General features: G+C 38.3%; 1 protein-coding gene across 5 annotated transcripts in view; it reads right to left on the bottom strand.

Moving 5' to 3' along the window:
- The window catches only part of FHOD3 (formin homology 2 domain containing 3), a 359,344-nt gene that overhangs the window by 330,218 nt on the left and 15,964 nt on the right, over positions 1-13,162 (bottom strand). The gene's annotated exons all lie outside the window — the stretch shown is intronic.

The raw sequence follows: 13,162 nt of genomic DNA, 5'->3' as shown, positions 1-13,162 counted from the left end.
CTTTCAGCACCAGAAAAGTAAATTAGGGAGAATCCATCTGTGCTGAACCACCTGTATTAACTTCCCATCAAAATTTTAGGCTTCCAGCAATTCCCAGGAAGTCATACTTTTCTGGTATTGATTTCCAGATAAATTAATTATCCAGTTTCCTATCACTGATTTATATATGCAAGAAAACAATACTGTTAATCTTCTGAGGGCTATTCTGAGTTAGCTGCCTTAGAAATACCATAGAAGAGCTATTTTTCAATATGTAACTGACAGAACACAACTTTTTACTTAGCTCACACCACTGCGTGCTTTGCACTGCTTACATCCTGAAATAAAAGTTCATCTTCTGTAGAAATAGAAAGAGTAGAGGAAGGAGCTGAAGTTGTATTTAAACCTGTTCCAATTTTTTTTTTTTTTTTTTTTTTTTTTTTAAAAAAGGCCCCTGGTGAAAGAGTGAGCACCTCAAATAATGCGAACATGAGTTTTCACTTTAACTCCTGGGGATTAAAGAAAGAAAAGAACCTCCAAGCCCAGCTCCCAGACATTAAGAATAACAACAGTATTACTATTCTGCATCTTTCTGGGTACAAAGGATATTATTAACCTATGCTAATTTAAAATACAGTCTTTAGAGAAGAAAAACTAAATACTGCTCTGGGAAACTTTCTCCCAGTAGCCCAGGATATAAAATGAAATGCTAATTTATTCAAAGTAATGCCAAAAGGCAAACTACTAATTAGATAAATGTTCTGCTGTCACTATGGAGATTAGGAGATTTGCCCACGATTTCCAATTATACTGCATAATTAGGAAAAAGGAACAGTGCTTTACTAATGTACTATGACTTTAGTGTATAAAAAGCATGATGAGAACAGGAAGTACTTCATGTACAAGATAAAGGAAAAAATAGTGCATTCTACCTATCTTCATCTCATCTCCATAATTTCAGCTGAGCATAGTATTCATTTATGCTTTAAGGCATCATACACTGTATCCATTAATAGGAGTTATGGTAATGGAAGAAGCAGAATCTTTTGTTTCCCTTACTTAAGAAGGGATCTTGCCAAAAAGACTTTCTCACTTGTATGCACACACTCAGAAGGCAGCAAAGCAACACTTTCAAAAGCAGAGTAAATATTATGGGAATAAACTCTTGAATGATAGGGTATCATGCTACCGTGCATCTTCAACTCCACTCACACTCTCATTTTATAGGTAGAATAGAAAAAGAAAATATATCTTATGATTATTTTTTTAATTAGTAAATTGTCTGACTTTTTCAGCACAAAGAATGACTGATGTTCACTCATTAGTGCTTATTAGCAGCAATTCATAATGTCGAGTCTCTCCCCTCTGTTCAGCGTTAATCTCATGTTTATCTGCTACGCATCACTTCTCCTTGTCCCTGGAGACAGCTTCTAGCTAGCTCATTTAGGACATGCTCTTCCCATTGATCATAACTCACATTAAAATTCCCTATTAGCCCTTATTAGCACGTACATTCTCCTAGGACAATCAAAGGGCAAAATTTATAAGAAAAGTCTTTCAAAAAATAAACCATTTAACTGAGCAGTTCTGCATGACTGTGACAGCCGTTCAGCACTTTAGAAGTTATTCCCGCTTCTTTACAACTCTTTTTAACTCTTCGATATTTCCTACTTCTCCCAAAATTGAGACCAACATTCTGTTGTTGTTAAACAGCCTAGCTCATTAATTCTAACACCACAAGGTATGGGATTTTTTTCATAAACTTTTTTTTAAATTTCTCTTGACAGTCCCTTCAAATCATTACTCATATTCACATCTTCCTGCACCGTGCAAAAGAGCCAAGAAGTATATTGCATTGCAAAAAAGAAAATAAAAATTACACTTACAGTATAATCTTTTGTGCAAACTTACGCTGTCTACTAATCATTTCCACAAAGCTACTCAAAAGCTCTTTAAAAAGTGAAACTGAATGATAGCTTCAACAGAAGAAAATGTATTGATACCCTAGTGATCTATCTCCACAATTAGAAATTCTTTAAGTAATCCCAAAATAGAGTTTTCCCACAGATAATTGTATCGGGGAAACATAAGGGAAAGAAACAGGAAGCACATAGTAGGACCATAAGATTACAAGCACTAGTCACACTGCTGCAATCATACTGAACTCAGCTATGAAAAAGCAAACAAACTGATTAAATATTTAAAACATTAGAACACCTAAAACCAGAGTTTACCACACTCCCATCCTTTCAACATGTCAGCACAAATCCCTACCAGACAAAAAGAGAGGGTCATCCTGCCTCTGATCCTCAGCAGGAACAGGCAAAACAAGGTCAGACTTGTCAAACTCCAGCTTTGCCATCCCTTTGAGTCACCCTCACTTCACCAACACCTCAACCCTTAGGGAGCCCTGGGAGCAACATTTCCTGATTGTCATGGGAAAACACACCACTTGCAGCGCTCCTTATGGGTTCCAGGGAATGAGGAATACTGGACAGATGCTCAGTTCCACAACATCTTCTGCAGGTAACCAAATTCAGTCAGTGTGGCTAGTCACCCAATCTGTGGAGCCAAAATAACTGGTATCGTGAGGCCATTGAGCTCCAGAGGATGAAATAGTTCAATAGTACTACACAGGGAATGACTTCATCTTGTTTTAAACACTAACCCATACGAAGAGGTAACATCTACTTCTCTTCATTGAGAAGACAACCACAAACAAGCCCTTGTTACTGCGCAATGAGGAAGTTCACCATTTTGTATATTTGAAGCAGATATTAGAAAGAAATTCCTTATTATGAGGGTGATGAAGCACTAGAACAGGATGCTCAGAGAAGCTGTGGATGCCCCCATGGATAGTTGAAGGCCAGGCTGGATGGAGCTCTGAGAAACCTGGTCTAGTGAGAAGGCATCTCTGCCAACGGCACAAGGTCACAAAACTGTCCAGTTCTGGCACGCTCTTCCCATTGGTGATAACTCACACTGAAATTTCTTATGAACATAGGATGTGTGCTACTTGTGTACACTATTCCACACAGTTCTACAATTCCCCAAATTATATAACTTAAGGACCAAGAAACCACAGGACAACAGCAGCAACAAGGAAAGACAACTATCAGACACTTATCTGATGCCACTTAAGTTACCACTGCTGCCTTCAGATACTACAACAGAGGCTTTATTGAATAATAATTAAAAAAAAAAAAAAAAGCAGGGTTTAGTTATTGTTTTCACCTACTGTTCTTAGTTCCTTGCAATCCAAGAGCAACACCCAAACTGCAGATAAGAGGTGGCAGGGTGGAGCCCAGAAGAGCAAAGCACAGAAACATACAACAAGGCACACACGCGCCCCAGGCTGTGCACTGTGGTCTGCTCCTGCAGGCATGCACTGGTCATTATGCTCATGAAGCACTGTGGGTAAATAACACAAAGTCAACAGACACTGTGCCATGCCAACTGAAACTTGTTGAAGTCTGCTTTCCTTCATAAGACACTGCTATGAGTTAGCACACACACCCCAAGCAAACTTAGCAAACTTCCCTTAGGCATGTTTAAACCCCACTGTCCAAAGGCAGTAGTAGAATGGCAAAGGTTAAGAGGGGGTAGAAATGCCAGATTCACCCTCCCTGCTGTTCAGAAAGCTAACAGCAGAACCACAAATCATTAGAAAAATCTCTTTGCTGTTTATTCCAAGACCACAAATGCAATTTTTTACTTTTTATAAAAAACAACTCATGGAGAACTGCTCTTTCCTCATCCTCCACTCCCATTCCAAGAATCCATGCAGAAGAATGGATTTTGGACAAACGGCTGTTCACATCTCTCTTGAACTCCAAGAATGTGTCGAAGAGTCAACAGCCAGCAGGAACAAAAACTAACCAAACACCTTTGTGATTTTATCTTAATAGGATGAACTTGTTTATCAGTGTTAGCACAAGCTACAACTGCTCAACACTGCCATCGGAAGCACAAACTGATCAAATTTCTAGTAATTTCAGCTGGAGTTACTGGACAGATTACTTTGCTCATTTTGCTGTTTCCAGAATTACATGGAAAGGAAATACATAAAAATAAGTTGAAGTAATCCAGCATCAAGCTGCAGAAATAAAATCCCTCTTCAACTGTTCTTCTGGCACAGACTCAAAAAAATCCTTATCTTACACAAGTGTCTTAGCTCATCTTTCATTTAAACATCATTTGGTGGTAATTGTTCTTATTAGTGCTGGCCTACAAACACCAGCTTTCCCTTTGCTTTGCCACCTCCTTACTGCACCTTCCCAACAACTTGATTTTTCTCTTCCTCCATAGGGGAGAAAAGGTGGAAAAAAGAACAGGTTTGCCTGCTTACCAAATTTACTGCATATTTCTAAGAAAACCGCACAAATGAAAATGGTGTAAGCCAGTATTTAATGTTCTTTCATCCACAGCAGAGCTTTAAATAGAGAATTACTTGAGTATCCTCAAAGGGCATCATATTTTATTGTTTTTGAAATTTTATTACAGATCACCAAACATACATTTTCTGCATATCAGAATATCACGTTAAAATATAACAGGATCACTAACTCTGTTAGTTCTTACAGAGCAGTTGACTATTCCCCTATTTAATATGCATCCCACAGCCAACCTACCCATAACACTTATGTTTTTTAGAGTTACTACCAACTGCCCTCTTGCTAAGGACCTAATTCTCTCATTCCTGCGTGAGTAGAGCCAACCAGAATGTTCATGGACGTGAATGTTCCAGTCACAACCAGTTAAGGCAACACAGCATAAAAGATATTGAAGCACCCAGCCCCGGAGCAGTGCTGCATGACCCACCTCAGGTAGAAAGCCTGACATCAACGAGATTAAATGTAAGCAAGTAATCTGTATGCCAGACGTTAGAAAGCAAAATTTACAGAGTATGCTAAAAACTGCTCTCATCTTCCAGTTTGACCACCACTCAGCATGGCACGCAACCACTCTACAATGATCTAGAAGTCCTTACGCTCTCAGCAGCACCTGACAAAATTTCTTCTCTCCTGTAATTTTTCTTTTTTCAGTCCATTTTCTTCCCAAGTATTTTTTTTTTTTTTTTTTTTTTTTTTTTTTTTTTTTTAATTACAGTAACACCAATGCTTTGAGGAAGTTGGTTAAAATTAAGGTCAGCTGCAGGCTCCATACAGAAGCCAGTAATGGAGAAAGGCACCTGCCTGCTCACAAAAGTTAACATGGTTTCTAAAGCTTAGCAAAAATCACTCCTCAATACTCAAAAGGATAGAGAAAGAAATTCATTTTCTAGATCAGCAACTTTACATTATTACAAGTTACCCAGTATGTGCAAGATCATTCCCTGATTTTCAGGAGCAAGCAGCATGATTTGTGGGATTATTAATGCTAAAGCTTCTCTGATATATTCTCAGCCCAGTGATCAAACCACTTGATAAACTCCACACATGCTGTAGAGCTTGCACAAACAGTTGCATTGATAGAATAGTACCTACACAAAGTACAGGCTGCAGGTTTGCACAGCCAGGCATAAGGCAGTCAGAGCACAATTTGAAAGGAACTTGCTACTTCCATATGAAAGTGTTGGTATTTTGAGTGTAGCCTGCAGCCCTAGTCTGAAACAGCAGCTTTTATCTCAGGCCCAGCTGACACCACAGAGTACTACTGGGGTCAGGTAATACAGCACACCAAGCAAAACATTAATGCCACAAGATCCTAGAGAGCCACTGGAACAACACCCTGCCAATACAAATATTCCACTGAAATAACAAAGAAACTGAAAACAAACACAGAAAGCTGTTACATTAATATTATGGGTTTGACTTAAAAACATAAGGAAGTTCAGAGTTCAAAATTCTGGAACTGTGCAATTTCGGGGATCCCAAACACAGGCAACACATCACAGTGAAAGCATAATGCACAGATATGTACCTGTTGCTATTCTTAGACAGTGAATTACGCCCCTGGCTCGCCAGACCTTGTGCTTGGCGATTCTCTTTAACACAGTGCTCCACAGGGAGCAGTTCAGAGTTTACTAGAGTATCTGTTTCCAAATATGACACCAGGGCTTCCACCAGCAGCCACATGAGCATTGTTCGAAAGTGTGAGTGCTCAAAACGTCAACAACTATGGAACAAGAAAGCAAATCAAACTCATCTACAGATAGGGATTACTAAAAAGTAAAATAAAATCTAAAAAAAAAAAAAAAAATACTAAGAATAACTGCATTTCTGCATAACTATACAAAATTTCACTCCACATGGGAACTAACACACATTCTTCCTGTCCAATTCAATCATTTTAAGTTAAATCAGTTAAATTTGAGACAACACACAAACCAAACAGTCAGCAGCAGGGCTCAGCAAAGTGAAAGGGTTCAGACCAAAAACCTCTCCAGCTCTCTAACTCAAAAAAACCACCACATTTTCTAGTTTTCTCATGGTAAACATAATGAATATACACGATGAGAATAACCTAACCTCTGTTTGTTAACTTTTTGGTACTTCAACTCATCCTCGCTCAGCTTTTCTTCACTACAAATACAAAGCACAAGCTCTTCTAGCCTTCATAGTTAAGTATATCTTTAGCCAAACAAAAGGGAGAGCAGCCATAGGAACAGGATGCTTTCTTTAGAACCATACACAGCTTTTTGGCTGATACACAGGGGTTACCTACAGCTGACATGCTCTCATTATCATTTGGTTGGACTTACTGTGAAAGTATCCAAGGAAATGGAAATAATCTCTAAGAAGGAGATAGGTGAAAAAAGGGAGAGGAGGAGGGAAAAGGATTAGCTTCAGTGGAGTGTATCATCTGAGGAATCTTTTGTCCAAACTCGTGTGTGTAGGAAAAATATCGAGTTAAAACCACAGAAATCATTCAGTTAAAGATAAACCAAGTAGCCCAAGACAGCAAAAATCACACTTAACTTGTGACATTTCATTCAACTTTTTCTGTAGTTCTTATTAAACTGAAAGCTGTAAAATGCGTTGTGATTAAAAAAACATATATTTGAGATGACACAGAATGAATCAATGATTTATTCTAACACGTGTTCCTAAGAACAAGCTGTCTATTAGCATTTTTCAATTCACCCAACCATTCAGAGAACACAGGCTGGGCCTAACAATTCCACCACTGCTTTTAATTGCGTTTGGCGCATTAACATGCTGCGCTTATCCTAATCACAGAACTAAAATACTTGACTGCTACACCACCATCCAGTTTACAGAGATGTGTCAAGAACACAGTAAGCAGTAAATCGCAATTCATCTTCAGAAGCAGTGGTTTTATTGATGCAGCAGTTTAGCATCTAGTAGAAGATACAGTGAAAAGCAAGAGCCTAATCTTTAACCTCCTGAGCATGCTGTATTTCCAGCCTCATGACCCACACCTGCATCTCCTTAGAAAGAGAGGAGATAGACTGTCAGTCTTGAGATAAAAGTACTTTAAAACAGTATTTGAGCATACAGGTGGTCTTTAGCATCCTTTTCTCTATGAAAAAACTCAAAGCTAAGGAAAACACAGAAAAAGATGAGTTGCAAGGCCACATGGAAAGTCAGAGCAGGGAGTTGCGAAAAAGACAACAGATTAAGAGGGAAAGAACCTGACAGTAGTTCTGGCAGACTTCTGTCCAGAGCAGGGGAGATTTGGAGTTAACAAGAGACAAAGACAGATTCACTAGTGAAATAGGAGTTCTGAGGCAAACTGCCTTTCACTAGAATCAGAACTGAGGTTTCTGGTTAGCTTTTTAAAAGCTTGAAAAAAAAAAAAAAAATTAAAAACTCATAGTCACAAACCCATTGCTCAATATACACCAAAATGCATTGTGTTAAACACATTCAACACTGAAGGTATATGTGGAATACAAAAGAAAATAAAGCACAGCAGGATAACTGAAGAGAACATCACACACTTGTCAACAGAATCATTTTTCAGACAGTCTGAATCCTGGAGGTTCAGGTGAAAGATTTTGTCTATTGACAATTATGCTAATGATTACTGTCATCAGCTCTTCCCAATACTTAAGAGTGCCTCCTAAAAGCTTTGTGATTTAAACCTTACAGAAGCTGAGAAATCATTAAAAGAGAATGATTACAAAGTTAATGACAATAAAACTCAATATGAGAACAGCACACAAGTGGTAAAGATTCATGTACACTGGAGACTCTCTCAACTCTTACTTCCAAATCTATAAAAGCAAAAGGGATCAAAAGTCAGATTTTCTACCCTTGAGCAGAATTTCTTTGTCACTTGAGCTTTACCTACTTCGGTTTTTTATTGTCCATTTTTTCCTTCCATTTGATTAGCTGCCAAGCAGCAGATTCAATCCCCAGACTCAAAGCAGTTGTCTGGACTAGACTAGGAAAGCAAAAAAGTTATGCTCCCAATCAATGCAGTAGTTCTGTTAACAATCCTCAAACAGAAAGCCATACACTCCAACTCAGTCATAAGCGAAAAACAAGTATGCAGGGAAAGGATGAATGTAGCATTATCACCAGCCACATATAAAGTATTCTTTCCTTATTTACACTCTGATTGCCCTGTTTCAAAAGGCACGCAAAGAACACAGCTAGAAACAAATGGCTTCAGTAACAACTCCTGATCTATTTTTCCCCAGAAGTGAACAAGCTCTAAAATGGTAACAGAGAACAAAAGACTGAGAAAGCTCAGAAAGAGCAGAGTGAGAGGGATCATGGTACTGAAGAAAAAAAAAAAAAAGGGGGGGGGGGGTGGAGGAAGGGATGTCAGGGCAATTATACTCTTAAGACTGTTACAGAACAAAGGAAAAAAAAAGAATAAATGAAAAATTATGAAGCTGGATTTAAGTCAGACTTCAGAAATAGAGTACAAAGTGGGCCAATAACACTCCTGAGTTCAAAGCTTAGAGATCAAATACAATCAAATGCTTCTAAGGAATAAGAAAACTACTTTCAATTAAGAGCATATAAAACATGTATGCTTAAAGAGCTCAGTAATCTAATACCTATTATTTAAATCTGCCCATTATGGTGGTGCTCAAATATCCCTCTAAACCATCTGGTACTACCTACTGTAAAAGATCGCTGTGATAGTTATCACTTTTTTTCTGTACACAGAAGAACCACAACATGCCTTTCCTTTCCTGTATGCATAAAAACTCCTTAAACAAATCCACATGGAGGCCTTGTTTCCACTGCCTGCTCCTTATACTTTGTTTTATTATTTAGAAAGAAATTTTGAATAATCAAAACCCAAACAGTAACTCTGATAGCTAATAAGGGTTAAACCCACTAAAACTGAACAGGTTTTTCACGGTGCTCAATAATTAAGCTTCCAGATGTCTAGCTTCTTGATTACAAATGAAACTGCCAGCAGAAGGGATGTTGAGAATTTCCACTTACTCATACAAGACCAAACACAGCAGCTTTGTGTCTAAATGCGGTCAGAAGTCAAGGCCTTAGTAACTGTCACCTTTAAAGCCAGTAACTCCACATATCATAGAATCACAGAATTCTAAGTCAGAAAAGATTAAGATCATCTAGTCCAACTATTAACATATCACCACCACATATCCTAGTCCACTGTCCTCCACTTCCAACAGCTTTCTTATGGGTTACTTTTAACACAGACCACTTTGATGATCTGTCTCCTGCTAACTGTTTGGGTTTCCTTGCAACATCTCCAAGCACCAAACTATCAAAACAGTCCGGGAGCACCTGGCTGGAAATGGCATTTAGGAAAATGCCTAGACAACTCCTTATTTCCAGAATGTGGCACAATGTTTTGTATCACAAGTAAGCTCTGATAACCATTTCATTGAGTTCAAGCGTTCCTTGTGGCTGTCCATAGCGCAGTCACTTGGAATACCCTATCACACACATGCATCCTGAGGCTGAATGGACTAGCTGGTTAGCTATTTCCTAGAAGGCACAGAAACACTGCACTTGTACCACACAAAACCAGGAACTTCCCAACTTTGCAGCAGAGGGCTGTTCTTTGGTAAACAAAGCTTCAACAAACACACTGATTTATGTCCCAGAGTTGAATGAGAATGTGAAGGTGGTCAATGAAAGCAATCATTTCATCAGCTATTAGGAAGTGACATCTTTAATATGAAAAGAGTGAAGATTTTCACATGGAGAAACATGCTCAACACATGCAGTTCGAAACAAAGCTACAAATAGATCTAAAACAGTATAAGAGTCGCACTTAAAGAGAATCAGCAGTCACACAGCAAGTTTTTGTCACATGAAAAAATAACAAACATTCTTCCAATCCTTAGTTCAAGTTTATCACCAGATCATCTCCAACTCCAAACAAGGCCTTTAGGTACTTGCTGCATTCTCAACCTTCTGAAAACAAGAACAGGTTTTCTTCTTCCATAAGAATTGAATACTGCTACATGCTAGGCAAAGCACCGTGTTAGTTAATGACAGCAAATAAAATATACTTACCTTTCATAGTACTTAGTTTTCATATCACCTCTAAAATCATGCTAGTCTTCACTGTTAAAAAAAAAAAAAGCCACAATCCTACAACACAAATAACAGTCACAAAAAAAAACAGCTATTAGTCTCTTTTCAGTAATGATATTATGAATTGCATCCAGAATTAGTTTCTTTTCAGCATGAGTTTAACTGCCATAACAAATAAAAATATAAGAGAACTTTACCTCAGAGCTCTCGCTATTCATCCTTCTAGTTCCATTCACTAAGGGTAAATGGCTCATATAGCTCACAAACTCTACTGGGAGCTAGCTACAATCAAAAAAGTTTGAAATACAAAGCACAAAGCTCTGTTTTATTCATGGTACTTTTGTTTGTCAATTAATCTACAAAATAGTTGTTAAAGTGGGAAGAGTAGCTGACTATGCTGTCTTACACTGCACAGTAGAAGGACAAATGTAAAACACCTGAACACTTATGTTAAAAAAAAAAAAAACATAAAACCAATTGCTGATTGCAAAGTATGAAGGTCTTTGGTACCATTCTAATCTCACAATTTATCCACTGGTGTAACTCTATCAGCTCCAAAGGGATGATGTCATCTCCAACCCCGTGTCAGTGAAATAAGAAACAGGTCCTTTCAACATGCAAGGCAGAGGAAACCTTTTGTTTGCCTTTCAGTGCTCAAGCCTTCTTCCCTATTGAAAAACATAGACCCACTCTATTTAAAAGTGAAAAGGACCAACTATTGGGGATGCATTCAGGAGGCCATAAGCAAAAGAGGAAGGGATACTGAAATTCTCCATTTTGCAGTGGTACCGGACCATAGCCAGATTGTAGCAAGTGTGAGCACTCAAAGCACTCCCAAAGCCATGGAGACACATGCCACTAGTGCCTCTATTTGCTCCTGCTGAGTTCTTGCTTCCAGGAACACAAAAACATTGAGAGAAAAAAAAAAAAACTGAGAGCAGCAACATTAAAGAAAGCCTCTGTTTGATGTGGTCCAGCAAGGAGAAAGTAAATAAATGAAGAGGGTAGATTTAGACTAGATACTAGAAAAGTTCTTTAATGTGAGGGCGGTGAGGCACTGGAACAGGTTGCAGGCTGAGGTTATGGATGCTCCCTCCCTGGAAGCATTAAAGGTCAGACTGGATGAGGCTTCGAGCAACCTGGTCTACAGAGAGGTGTCCCTGCCTGTAGCACGGGTCTGGAACTGGATGATCTCAAAGGCCCTTTCCAAACCATCCTGTGATTCTATGAATGAAAAAATAATCACTGATTAGGAAACTGCTGAAAATCTGAGTAGCAGGAAGTTTCTAACGATCCAAAAGCCGCTACCAAGTCCACTTTAAAAGAAAACAACAGCTATGGCTGTTCAGCTTGACCAGGCAAGGAATAGCTGACTCAACCATCCTAAACAGAACAGGAATGCATCTTTCTGCCACGCATGAAGTTCTAAGTAAGAAAATAAAAGTATACCTTTTCCTCTGCAAAAATCAGAAAACATTTTCTCTAAGCATTACTGCAGTATGAAGAGCAACTATGCATACATGAAGCCATTTCTACCCCACCTTCTTTTTTTTTTTTTAAATGATACTTTAACTTCTACTGCAGGAGTATTTCAGGTTGGTTTTTTTTTTTTTTTTTTTCCCCTGAAGCATTTCATTGCCCTTCATTGGTAGGAAAAAAAAAACATTCTGCTAGCTTTTATGTTTAAATACATGCTTCAAACAGTTTTCAGGTTATTTGGTTTAGCTAGAGAAATAAGACCCAGATGTTTCACCAAGAAGGTTTTTTTTTTAACCAGGAAAACCCATGGCCCTTCCAGATGTCTCAGATATCTTGTAGTCCAAACTTCTTTTTCCAACACGACAGCCACGAATATTCTTTCTCCAATGAGGTGAGATTGTTATAGGGTTTAATAAACGCATCTATGAGTTAAGGGTACAGGCTACAGCTGAAGGATCTCAGATCATTTAGCAGAGTGAGCAGCAATTAAGACTTCCTAGTCTTCCACATTCTCTTGCTCAGAACACTAAGATATGCAATATTTCACAGAATGAATATAATTAAAGCTCAAAATACAAGCTCTAATTACAATTAAATGAAATAGGTCAAAATAAGGGCCTGCTGTCATTTTTATAAAGTGACTTGTAAAGGACTACTTTGAATGGATGGCCATACTGTGGATTTAATGATGTAAAGACCCATAAAACACCTTGCATGCGCTAAAATGCATAACACCTGATAATGTTTTTCCAGTAGCTGGCATTTCATGTGTTCATCTGTACTTCCTCATCAACAGGTAACTTCCTAATATCATACAGGCAATAACTGCTGTCTCGTTACCCCAACCACCACAGGAGCTAACTACCGTTGTTAACCTTGTCTCTGTACTGCAGTTATCAGCCATCTTCTCTCTGTAATTGTTTAGTGTTAACATGATCCAGTTAAATGACCAGCAGGTGTTCCCAGCACTCAAGCCAGTGAGATATCCAGTTTGTATTTCAAACCCGAGGAAAGGTTCACATAACTATGTAAGAAAAGAATACTACTACTCTTTGTATCTTTGTCTTGCTTATTTTAGACTTTTCTCAGCAGCACAAGAATTCTAAACAACCATTATTGGAAAGAAAAAATGAATATTACATGCTTTTTCTTAAATAGGAAATGCATAGCGCTGCCCAAAGTAGCAGCTGATCTAAGATTGAGTCCACAGGTTTATTTAGCGTAGCCTTGTCTGATTCTTCTGGCACTATCTGCTA

The sequence above is a fragment of the Lagopus leucura genome, unplaced genomic scaffold, assembly GCF_019238085.1.
Source record: "Lagopus leucura isolate 7727_CA_CO unplaced genomic scaffold, USGS_WTPT01 Super-Scaffold_100002, whole genome shotgun sequence".
NCBI classification, from domain to species: domain Eukaryota; kingdom Metazoa; phylum Chordata; class Aves; order Galliformes; family Phasianidae; genus Lagopus; species Lagopus leucura.
Note: the sequence above shows the minus strand (reverse complement) of the source record. Positions and strands in the feature narration are given on the sequence as shown.